General features: G+C 45.0%; 1 protein-coding gene across 3 annotated transcripts in view; it reads left to right on the top strand.

The window, feature by feature from the left end:
• The window catches only part of jcada (junctional cadherin 5 associated a), a 322,299-nt gene that overhangs the window by 229,134 nt on the left and 80,081 nt on the right, over positions 1-13,084 (top strand). The gene's annotated exons all lie outside the window — the stretch shown is intronic.

Here is a 13,084-nt window from a genome sequence, read left to right as displayed (position 1 = left end):
CCTGTTGGACTTTAACCTGGTGTTGTGAGACTTCTTACCGTACCTTTAGCATGGGTGTATTAGTGTGGTACTTGCATGCCAGAAACTCAAGAGTATTAATTGTAAAGAAAATCTATCTTTATGAGAATGTATGTGACCATTGTTTCTAGTTGAGATTTAAATATTTTGTTGGAGCCTTCGGCCTGAGACAAAAAATAACTCTCAGCTATGCCGATAATCCTTCCCTTCTCACCCATTTATGCTATCGCACCTATCCCACACATTCTGTAGAATTAAATATTGCATATTTTTTAAAAATGAAGTTTAAAGTTTATTTCTTAGTGTCACAAGTAGGCACTGCAATGAAGTCCTCTAGTCACCACACTCCGGCGCCTGTTCGGGTACACTAAGGGAGAATTTAGCATGGCCAATGCACCTAACCAGCACGTCTTTTGGACTGTGGGAGCACCTGGAGGAAATCCATGCAGACACGGGGAGAACGTGCAGACTTCGCACAGACAGTGACCCAAGCTGGGAATTGAACCTGAGTCCCTGGCTCTGTGAGGCAGCAGTGCTAACCACTGTGCCACTATGCTATATATAATGAGAATGATGAGTCAGCTATCCAAAAATCACATTGTTTTTTTTAAATAAATTGTTTTAAATTATCATTGTTTCTACACCTGATCTCAGCATTTGGGACATGTCTCATGGGCCTTCTGTTGTTCCAAACAAACTTTGACTAAAAGGCCAAGGCTGTTTCTCAGTCTGATGCGGGAGAATTGCATCCTGGTGATGTGAAACCATGGCACAAATAGTTTCCAAGGATCTTGCGGCAGTAATGTGCTGTGAAATGGCACTTTATTCCACTGAATGGAATCTGTGAAATCGTGCCCTAGGGGTCTATGCGCCAGTGGCCTATTAACGTCACAATCAGTGGCAATAGCAGAGATTGCAAGTCCATTAGCAGGAGTGGCTCTCCCCATTATGGATCAGATTGTTAAATTAACGTGAAAGGCACTTGCCACTTCTGTGCAAACTATGGATTAAAAGCAACCCCTGTCCACTGAGGCTGCTCCCAGCTAAACTGACACGTTGGTGCAATATGCAAAATTTTTAAAAATGAGCAGTGATAATGATGCTTTAACAGCAAGGCTAAATCAAATATTCCTCTTCTTTATTTACATGCTGCTCCTTCCAAAGATGACCCGCAGACATAGAGGCCAAAATTTTCCAGCCATTCCTGTTGGCAGCATCCTTCTGTCCCGCCGAAAGTGTGGTGTCCAGAATTGGACACTCAATTCCAGCTGGCTCTGAATCTATTTTTTTCATATCAGTTTAGGTTTGATTTGATTTGATTGATTATTGTCACATATATTAGTATACAATGAAAAGTATTTTTTCTTGCACACTATACAGACAAAACATACCATACATAGAGAAGGAAATGAGAGAGTGCAGAATGTAGTGTTACAGTTATAGCTAGGGTGTAGAGAAAGATCAACTTAATGCAAGGTAAGTCCATTCAAAAGTCTGACGGCAGTAGAGAAGAAGCTGTTCTTGAGTTGGTTGGTACGTGTCCTCAGACTGTTGTATCTTTTTCCCGAAGGAAGAAGGTGGAAGAGAGGATGTCTGGGGTGCATGGATTATGCTAGCTGCTTTGCCAAGGCAGCAGGAAGTGTAGATAAAGTCAACGGATGAGAAGCTGGCTTCATTCACGACCCTTTGTAGTTTCTTGCGGTCTTGGACAGAACAGGAGCTATACCAAGCTGTGATACAACCAGAAAGAATGCCTTCTATGGTGCGTTTGTAAATGTTGGTGAGAGTCGTAGCGGACATGCCAAATTTCCTTCGTCTTCTGAAAAAGTAGAGGCGTGGTGGGCTTTCTTAAATATAGTGTCGGCATGGAGGGCCAGGACAGGTTGTTGGTGATCTGGACACCTAGAGACTTGAAGCTCTCGACCATTTCTACTTCACTCCCATTGATGTAGACAGGGCCATGTTCCCCACTACACTTCCTGTAGTCAATTACTATCTCCTATCATCACTTAAGAATGAGCATCACTTCTTGGCTTTTGGGCTCTACAGGTGGGATTTTCTGGCCCCTCCCTCCGTCGGGTTTTTCCAGTCCTGCTGAAGTCAATGGACATTTGAGCTGCTTGCCACATTTTACAGTGCCACCATGATGGGGTGATAAAATTCCCCCCTATCCATTGATTTCATTCACTGAAGTGCTAACCACATTCAGACAAAGTCAAGCTTCTATGTGCTGAGAACATTTACAGTATTACCCAGATTCTATGATGCCTTTGGGATCCAGTGGAGGAACAGGTGAAGCCATATTCTCCACTCCAAGCATTTCCAGTCGAGCAGTAAAAGTTTGGATCGATATTCTCACAATTTAGTTAGATAGCAGAAGTACGATTCCAAAATTTACGGGTGACACCAAATTAGAGATTATATTTAATACAGTGGAAGCCCACAAGACAATACGAGGAAATGTTTACAAAAAATTGCATGACAAATTAATTTAAACACAAATATGTGTGAGGTGGTGGATTTTGGTGTGAGAAATAAAGGACAGAATTCTCTGACCCCGTCCACCGCTGAGATTTTCCAGTCCCGCTGCAATGAATGGAATTTTGACTGAGCACCAAATTCTCCATTCTCATTGGCAGTGGTAGCGGGGCGAATGAGATCGGATGAACCCCAGTGAAGAGGGCACACACTTCTCGGAAATGAAAGGGGCGATTCTCCGAAAAAAGTTCTAAGTGCTGAATTGGTGGGAAAAATTGTGTAATTCACAATTGTTTTTTTAATGGGAGTTCAGACTCGAATCTCCCACATTCTGTGCACTGCAGAGGTCACAATCGTGAATATCATTAAAAGATCAGGGGGTGGGGCCTATTCACGTCAGAGTCTGACAGCTCCGGGACTCTGTGCATGCGAAGTGGCACGTTTCCTGGCCAGCTTAATCGCTGGCCGGCCTGGGACCCTCACAATGCTGCTCCCCTAGCCCCACGCACAGCCCGATCACGGTCAGGGCATGCCAGCCCCGACTCCCACCCTCCCTCTGAGCGCCCCGATCTCCAGCACCAACCCCCGCCCACCCCCCCCCCCCCCCCCCCGCCCCCCAGTCAACAAAACGGAGGAGATTGTCATCGACTTCAGGAAGCGCAGAGGAGAACATGCCCCTGTCTACATCAACAGGGATGAAGTAGAAAGGGTCGAGAGCTTCAAGTTTTTAGGTGTCCAGATCACCAACAACCTGTCCTGGTCCCTCCATGCCAACACTATAGTTAAGAAAGCCCACCAACACCTCTATTTTCTCGGAAGACTAAGGAAATTTGGCATGTCAGCTATGACTCTCACTAATCTTTACAGATACACCATAGAAAGCATTCTTTCTGGTTGTATCACAGCTTAGTATGACTCCTTCTCTGCACAAGACCGCAAGAAACTACAAAAGATCATGAATGGAGCCCAATCCATCATGCAAACCAGCCTCCCATCCATTGACTCTGTCTACACTTCCCGCTGCCTCAGCAAAGCAGCCAGCATAGTTAAGACCCCATACATCCGAGACATTCTCTCTTCCACTCTTCCACCTTCTTCCGTCAGGAAAAAGATACAAAAGTCTGAGGTCACATACAAACTGACTCAAGAACAGCTTCTTCCCTGCTGCTGTCAGACTTTTGAATGGACTTACCTTGCATTAAGTTGATCTTTCTCTGCATCCTAGCTATGACTGTAACACTACATTCTGCACTCTCTCATTTCCTTCTCTATGAACGGTATGCTTTGTCTGTATAGGGCACAAGAAACAATACTTTTCACTGTATGTTAATACATGTGACAATAATAAATCAAATCAAATCAAAATCACTTCTGGCCTTATGACTGATGTTAAGATTCTGACTGTATCATTGATGAAGCAGCTGAAGGTGGATGAGTCTAGGACACTCCCATGAGGAACTCCTGCAGCGTTGTACTGGGACTAAGATGATTAACCTCTAACAGCCACAACCACCTCCCTTTGTATTAGGAATGACTCCAGCCTGTGCAGAATTTCCTTCCTTTGAGTATTGCTCAAAAGAGTGACATGCTGTTGAAGATTTCCGTCTTGCATTCATCAGGACAGCTTCACAAGAATATCAAATCTCAAAGGCAACAACAATTCATCCTGCATGAGAAGAGAGTGCTGATTGGTAGGAAAGTGGACTCTGATGGTAGAAGTATTGCCTTCATGAATGCACTAGGGAACTGTTAACTGCCAAGCTTTTGTTTAACTTCAAACCAGGCAGGCCAACCCTGACTGGTCAAGGCATTGACATTGGGAATCAACCGGAAATGACTGTCCCCAAGCTTTTGTTTAATCGAAAAAGACAGAATGTATGCACATATCCTTTCTATTTGCAAATGACAGGGCCCTGTGAGTGTATATATGCAGCTTCGAACACGCGTAAGGACACTCCGAGCCCAACTGTAGGTAGCAATCAGCTGGAAGTTTCCTTGCCCAAGTTGGACCTGATGCCATGAAGCTTTATGGGGTCCAGAGTTAGTATTGGGATCTCCAAGGGCAACCCTGTCCCCACTGAATACCACAGTGCTAGCACCTCTGCTGTTTCTGGTGGGAAAGGACATAATGTGGAGATGCCGGCTGGACATACGGAAAGGACATACCCAGGGATGGTGATGGAGGAATCGGGGACATTGTTTGTAGGATACGATTTGGTGAGAATGACTGTGTCAGGTTGTTATTTGGCTTGTCTGTGGGACAGCTGTCCAAATTCTGCTCCCCGATGTTACTAAGACGGACTTTGCAGCGTTGACAGGACTGAGTGTGTCATTGTAGTTTCCAGTGTCCAGGTCAATGCCGGGTGGGCCATTGGGTTTCATTCCTTTTTGACTTTGAAATGGGTTGTTACAACTGAGTGACTTGCCAGGCCATTTCAAAGTCAATCACATTGCTGTAGGTTTAGAATCACATTTAGGCCAGACAAGGTAAAGGCAGCAGATTTCCTTCCCTAAAGTGGGGAGTGAACCAGATGCATTTTTATGGCAATCAACAATGGTTTCATGGTCATTATTACTGAGATTAACTTTTTAAAAAAATTGCATACTTATTAATTGAATTTAAATTCTACCAGTTGCCATGGTGAGATTTGAACCTGTGCCCTCAGAGCATTAGCTTAGATCTCTGGATTACTAGTGCAGTGACATTACCACTACACCACCACTTCCTCTCAAGATAGTTGCATGTTTACTGCAGTGATTGATAATAGAACTCTGTCCTACAAAGATAAGTTGAACATTACATTGATCAGCACTGTGTAGGTGTTGAGATGCTTCAGAGTACTTTTCCCAATGGAAATGATGCTACCATGAAGTAAACCATGAAGTATCATGACCTGAAGTGATTTGAATGCCCTTCTAAATTGAAAAAAAAATCCTTCAGCAGCTTCCACTTACAGAAAAAAAGCAGACACCTTCTCCTGGACTGCATTGATTAACAGACCATCTGATGTAGCTTAGGAAAACCCAAAGCTATCTGCATTTGCAATTTCAATGGCTTAAACAGCTAGCGTCATTATGGATGCTTGGCTAAGTTTCAAAATCTGCAGAACCACTTATCTCAGCAGTGGGCAATGTGGACAGTTTTATTGTCAATTTTAAGAGGTTATTAAAGGGTTATCTGTTTTTGATGTGGGTTACTGTTTGTTTTTAAAACAGATTGACTACTTGAGGGGATATATTTTAATTTGGCTTCTTTGATTAACAGGTATTTTTCGTAATGATATGTTTGAGTGAAGGCTCTAATACATTGTTGGAAGCGAATTATTTTCATAACCATTTCAAAACCATTTCTATGCCCATAATGGATACTGATTGAGTGGCTATCAGAATAAATGGGGGTGGGGAAAAGCAGAGGGCATAGAGGAGGCATGAAGAGGACATGGAAAGTACATGGTGAATCTGGGTGAATGGAGGGGGTATGGGGGATGTGGGGGCATCAAGAACACATGGGCGATGTGAGGGAACATGAAGGGCATGTGGGATCAGTGGGGGTGAGGGCATGTGGGGTCAGTGGGGGTGAGGGCATGTGGGGTCAGTGGGGGTGAGGGCATGTGGGGTCAGTGGGGGTGAGGGCATGTGGGGTCAGTGGGGGTGAGGGCATGTGGGGTCAGTGGGGTTGAGGGCATGTGGGGTCAGTGGGGTTGAGGGCATGTGGGGTCAGTGGGGGTGAGGGCATGTGGGCTGACATTCATCATAACAACTGGTTGATGTCCCAGTAAATGGAGGCAGGAGTTCCAGCCCGCTGGTCTCACCATCATCCGCCTGCATTGCTACTTCCAGTCTCTCTGGAGGTGACACTCTTTTTAAAGAAGGCAGATTACCAACTTGGCGTGCCCACCTCTTCCACAAAAATCTGGCTCCAGGGGTCATAAATGCTGGATTGTAATTAATAATCCGATAAGGAAGTGGTTGGCACATGGACTCTGCTATCGTGTCAAGTAGTTGAGGTGAATAGCATTGATTCATTTAAGGAGAAGCTTGATAAGTACAGAGTGCCATAGAGGTTTACAGCATGGAAACAGGCCCTTCAGCACAACTTGTCCATGCCGCCCAGTTTTTACCACTAAGCGAGTCCCAATTGCCCACGTTTGGCCCATAACCCTCTGTACCCATCGTACCCATGTAACTGTTTAAATGCTTTTCAAAAAGACAAAATTGTACCCGTCTCTACTACTGCCCCTCTGGCTGCTCGTTCCAGAGACTCACCACCCTCTGTGTGAAAAAATTGCCCCTCTGGACCTTTTTGTATCTTTCCCCCCTCCCCTTAAACCCTCCAGTTTTAGACTCCCCTACCTTTGGGAAAAGATGTTGACTACCTTATCTATGAGGGAAAAAGGAATATTGAGTTAGATATAGTAAGGTGGGAAGAGGCTCATGTACAGCATAAACACTGGTTTAAACAAGTTACCTATTTCAGTGTTGTAAATTCTTCGTAATTCATCTAGAAGGGCAATGGCAGCCGATACATGGGAACATCACCACCTTCAAGTTCCCCTCCATGCCCCTCACCATCCTGACTGGGAAATATATCGGCATTCCCTCACAGTCACTGGGTCAAAATCCTGGAGGTCCCTCCCAAATGGCATTGTGGGTCAACTCATAGAACATGGACTGCAGCGATTCAAGAAGGCAGCTCACCAGCACCTTCTCAGGGGCAACTAGGGATGGACAATAAATACTGGCCAGCCAGCAACGCTTATGGTCCCAAGAATGAATAAAACAAATCTGTGTACAATTTAACACTGGTGGTGTTCAGGTGTTTAGGAATGCCTCCAGCAATATAGACTCAACATAAACATCCATCCCAGTGGGATTGTATTGCAGGAAATAAAGACAGCTGGATCCTTAGCCAGCTGAGAGCACAATTCCAATTAGTTATTTATTTTATAAGATCCCAATGTGGATAAAAATACGTTGGGCGGGATTTACGCTGCAGCTGGCCATGTGTTTTGGGAGTGGCTAGTGGCAGGATCTTCTGTTCCCGCTGTTGTCAACAGGGTTTCCCATTGAATACACCCCCTGGCCGCTGTGAAACTGGGGCGGGGGTGCGCCATCGGCAGGACCAGAAGATCCCACCAACAGGACGGCACGGTAGCACAGTGGTTAGCACTGCTGCTTCACAGCTCCAGGGTTCCGGGTTCGATTCCCGGCTCGGGTCACTGTCTGTGTGGAGTTTGCACATTCTCCTCGTGTCTGCGTGGGTTTCCTCCGGGTGCTCCGGTTCCCTCCCACAGTCCAAAAGATGTGCGGGTTAGGTTGATTGGCCAGGTTCAAAATTGCCCCTTAGAGTCCTGATGCGTAGGTTACAGGGATTAGCGGGTAAATATGTGGGGGTAGGGCCTGGGTGGGATTGTGGTCGGTGCAGACTCGATGGGCCGAATGGCCTCCTTCTGCACTGTAGGGTTTCTATTAAAAAAAAAGGACAGGGAGGGAGGTTCCGGCTACTCAGTTCATTTTGCTCATCCTGGGAGGCTATATAGCCTAAAAATGTGATTGTGTCTTCATTACCATAACTTGGTGTCCACTCAATGCTGGAGTGGGGCATCTCGCATTGTCCTTTTTTGTGCGTGTTTACGTTTTAAAATGTTTTGCCAGAAGGTTGTTTGAAGTGTGAGCAGGTAATGACATAGCACGAGAAACAAGGCACCCGGGATCATGGAGAATAATATGGGTATCTCCACAATAACCAAAGGGATCAAAGAAGAGGGGAGGCATGGTGATACAGTGGTTAGCACTGCTGCCTCACAGCGTCAGGGACCCGGGTCCGATTCCCAGCTTGGGTCACTGTCTGTGTGGAGTTTGCACATTCTCCCCGTGTCTGCGTGGGTTACCTCCGGGTTCTCCGGTTTCCTCCCACAATCTGAAAGATGTGCTGGTTCGGTGTGTTAACTCGAACAGGCGCCGGAGTGTGGCGACTGGGGGAATTTCACAGTTACTTCATTCCAGCGTAAGCCTTACTTGTGACTAATAAATTAACTTTAACTTTAGAGAAATATATAGAGGACAGATTAAGAAGGAAGTGTAAATTAGAGTGGGCAAATTCAATGTCAAAATAGGTTCCAAAGGAAAAAAAAGGGAGGCAAAGGAATAGTGGAATCAGAGTGAAAAAAGGAACAGAAAAGAAAAAAAAGGAAAAAATAACATTTAAAATTTGATCTTATTAAAATCTCGAAAAGCAATTCACAACCTGATAAAGTGAGAATGCACGTTTATAATTATTTCCTTTTAGGACAGAATTGGCAACTATTAATAATTATCACATTTTAAAAAGATAATTTACACCGTTAATTGCATGATTTAAATTGCTGTGGTGAGTTTAATGGGCATTTATGTGCAAATGCAAAACCTTCATAAATCCTGAATGGGGAACGTGTGGGTCCTAGAAACCTATATTTATTCCAAATTGAACCATCTTACATTTGGAAACACCTAACCGTGATGCAGTTGTTCCATACAAGCTGACGAGGGAAAAAGATGTAACAGATTCTCCCTCTAATGCCAAATGCTGGGGAGGTGATGGCCTAATGGTATTATCATGGACTATTAATGCAGAAACTCAGCTAATGTTCTGGGGACCCAGGTTCGAATACCGCCATGGTAGATGGTGGAATTTGAATTCAATAAAAAAATGTCTGGAATTAAAAGCCTACTGATAACCGTGAAACCATTGTCGATTGTCGGAAAAACCCATCTGGTTCACTAATGTCCTTTAGGGAAGGAAATCTGCCGTCCTTACCTTGTCTGGCCCACATGTGACTCCAGAGCCACAGCAATGTGGTTGTCTCTCAACTGCCCTCGGGCAACTAGGGATGAGCAATATATGCTGGCCAGCCAGTGACGCCCATGTCCCACGAATGAATTTAAAAAAATGTGTGGGGTCAAGACCGCAGAAACTATCACTTCAGGGGGAGGGAGGGAGGCGTGAAGGAGAAAGGAAAATTAAATGAAGAAGGTGGGAGGGGATTCATGAGGAGCATGAACCAGTTACGATGAATGATCTGTTCCTGTACTTTAAATGCTGTATAACTATCGGATCCCTGATTGAAGATCCAGCATTCTAGATACTGGGTATTAATGACATTTACTGATCTAAGAGAGAAGAAAGAAGTATTTTCGCACACCATCTTTCATGACTGAGGGGTGTCCCAAAGTACTTTGCAGCCAATGATGTATTGCAATCACTATTGAAATGTAGGAAACCCGAGAGCCACATTCCACATCAAATTCCCACAAACAGCAATGAAGAAATGAGCAAATCATTCAGTGATGTTGGTTCAGACGTAAATATTGATCATAACATTAGGGAGAACTCACCTGCTCTTTTTTGAAAAGCACCATAAAAGCTTTTACATGCCTCGTATGGTTGTAGAGATGTCACTCCCAAAACTATAATATTCCCTCATCAGTGCACTGAGCTGATGAGGATGAATTCAAGGTTCAAGAATCTATAGCCTCCTGACTCAAAAAGTGAGAGTGGTATCACTGACTGCCGACTGATACCTTAAGATAGGATTAGGTCAGGTATGTTTCATCTGCGCGTCAAGTGGGTATGCTTGGATGCCAAAGGTTTTTGTTGCTATATCACACTTCAAATACCATACCTGACATGGTTACTGCCATAAAAACATGGAAAGTATAGAAGAGTGACAGCCTTTGACATCAAGGCCGCATTCAACCGAGTGTGGCATCAAGGAACCCTAACAAAACTGGAATCAATGGGTATCAGGGGGAAAGCTCTCCGCTGGTTGGAGTCATACCTGGTACATAGGAAGACGGTTGTGTTTGTGGAGGGTCAGTCATCTCAACTCCAGGACATCTCTACAGGAGTCCCTCAAGGTAGTGTCCTGGGCCCAACAATCTTCAGCTGCTTAATCAATGACCTTCCCGCCGTCATAAGGTCAGTTCGCCACTGATTGCACAATCGCGACTCCTCAGATACTGAAGCAGCCCATGTTCAAATGCAACAAGATCTGGACAATATCCAGGCTTGGGCTGACAAGTGGCAAGTAACATTCGCGCCACACAAGTGCCAGGCCATGACCATCACCAATAAGAGACACTCTAGCCGCCACCCCTTGACATTCAATAGTGTTACCATCACTGAATATCCCACTGTCAACATTCATTGACCAGAAACTCAACTGGACTCACCACATAAACACAGTGGCTACAAGAGCAGGTCAGAAACTAGGAATACTACGGTGAGTAATTCACCACCTGACTCCCCAAAGTCTATCCACCATCTAAAAGATACAAGTCAGGAGTGTGATGGAATACTCCCCACTTGCCTGGATGGGTGCAGCTCTGACCATACTCAAGAAGCTTGACACCATCCAGGACAAAGCAGCCCGCTTGATTGGCACCACATCTACAAACATTCAATCCCTCCACCACCGACACTCAGTAGCAACAGTGTGTACTACCTACAAAATGCACTGCACCAATTCACCAAAGATCCTTAGACAGCACCGTCCAAACCCATGACCACTTCCATCTAAAAGGACAAGGGCAGCAGATACATGGGAACACCACCGCCCGCAAGTTCCCTTCCAAGCCACTCACCATCCTGACTTGGAAATATATCGCTTTTCCTTCGCAGTCACTTGGTCAAAATCCCGGAATTCCCACCCCTAACGGCAGTGTGGGTCAACCCACAGCACGTGGACTGCACCGGTTCAAGACGGCAGCTCATCACCACTTTCTCAAAGGAAACTAAGGATGGGCAATAAATGCTAGCCAGCGACGCCCATGTCCCACGAATGAATAAAAGAAATTCAGCTCCTCAAGCCTGCTGCCATTTAATACGATCATGGCGCATCTGATAGTAACCTCAAATCTGCATCCTGCCGACTTTCAATAACCTGGCACCCCCTTGCTTACCAAGAAGTAAAGCACAGTAAATAGTTCAGCATTTTACCCCCAGTGAAGGTAGTAGATTCCCTCCCATTTTAGCAGCAATATTTGTCAATGTTCGTTTTTAACACTACAAACTCTCCTGAGGGTGGCTTGCAGTTTTTTACAAAAGTAAAGTTCGGTGTTTTGGATCATTAACAGGTTCAGAAAACAAGAAAAAGCCAATTATTGAAACTTAAATCCCATTGACTGCCTCAATTCTATCACTGCTTCAACACAAGTGGGTCACGTATATTACCCTGAGGCCACAGATCACACAGTAAGAGTTTTAACAACACCAGATTAAAGTCCAACAGGTTTATTTGGTAGCAAATACCATTAGCTTTCGGAGCGCTGCTCCTTCGTCAGATGGAGTGGAAATGTGCTCTCAAACAGTGCACAGAGACACAAAATCAAGTTACAGAATACTGATTAGAATGCGAATCCCTCAAGCCAACCAGATCTTAAAGATACAGACAATGTGGGTGGAGGGAGCATTAAGCACAGGTTAAAGAGATGTGTATTGTCTCCAGACAGGATAGCCCGCAAGTCCAGGAGGCAAGCTGTGGGGGTTACTGATAATGTGACATAAATCCAACATCCAGTTTTAGGCCGTCCTCATGTGTGCGGAACTTGGCTATCAGTTTCTGCTCAGCGACTCTGCACTGTCGTGTGTCGTGAAGGTCGCCTTGGAGAACGCTTGCCTGAAGATCAGAGGCTGAATGCCCGTGACTGCTGAAGTGCTCCCCCACAGGAATCCCCCACAGCTATCCTGTCTGGAGACAATACACATCTCTTTAACCTGTGCTTAATGCTCCCTCCACCCACATTGTCTGTATCTTTAAGATCTGGTTGGCTGTAAGGATTCGCATTCTAATCAGTATTCTGTAACTTGATTTTGTGTCTCTGTGCCCTGTTTGAGAGCACATTTCCACTCCATCTGACAAAGGAGCAGCGCTCCGAAAGCTAATGGTATTTGCTTCCAAATAAACCTGTTGGATTTTAACCTGGTGTTGTTAAAACTCTTACTGTGTTCACCCCAGTCCAACGCCGGCATCTCCACATCATGACTGCCACAGATCACACAGGGCGTTGCCAAACACTTATCAAAGTATCCTCAGCAGAACTGCAAGAGTCCCACCTTTTCTCAATCTCCCAGAGATTATTTTTCTATGTACATCAGGTTGGATCAAAAATATGCAGATGGCAGCTAATGTGTGATCCTTATATTACGGTGGCACAGTGATTAGCACTGGGGCCACACAGCACCAGGGGCCTGGATTCGATTCCCGGCTTGGGTCACTGTCTGTGCAGAGTCTGCACGTTCTCCCCGTGCCTGCGTGGGTTTCCTCCCACAGTCCGAAAGACATGCTGGTTAGGTGCATTGGCTGTGCTAAATCCTCCCTCAGTGTACCCGAACAGGCGCTGGAGAGTGTGGTGACTGGGGGATTTGCACAGTAACTTAGTTGCAGTGTTAATGTAAGCCTTCTTGTGACACTAATAAACTTTAAAACTAAGATAAAACCCTCTGCAAAGTTACATTCATAACAAATCGCATTTGCAATAGAAAGCAAGATTCGGTCTCAATGGAGATTTTAATGATAGTGTCAATAAGTTTACTATACCAATATATCTT

The sequence above is a fragment of the Mustelus asterias genome, chromosome 2 (assembly GCF_964213995.1).
Source record: "Mustelus asterias chromosome 2, sMusAst1.hap1.1, whole genome shotgun sequence".
Taxonomy (NCBI): domain Eukaryota; kingdom Metazoa; phylum Chordata; class Chondrichthyes; order Carcharhiniformes; family Triakidae; genus Mustelus; species Mustelus asterias.
This window is presented reverse-complemented; position numbering and strand designations above follow the sequence as displayed.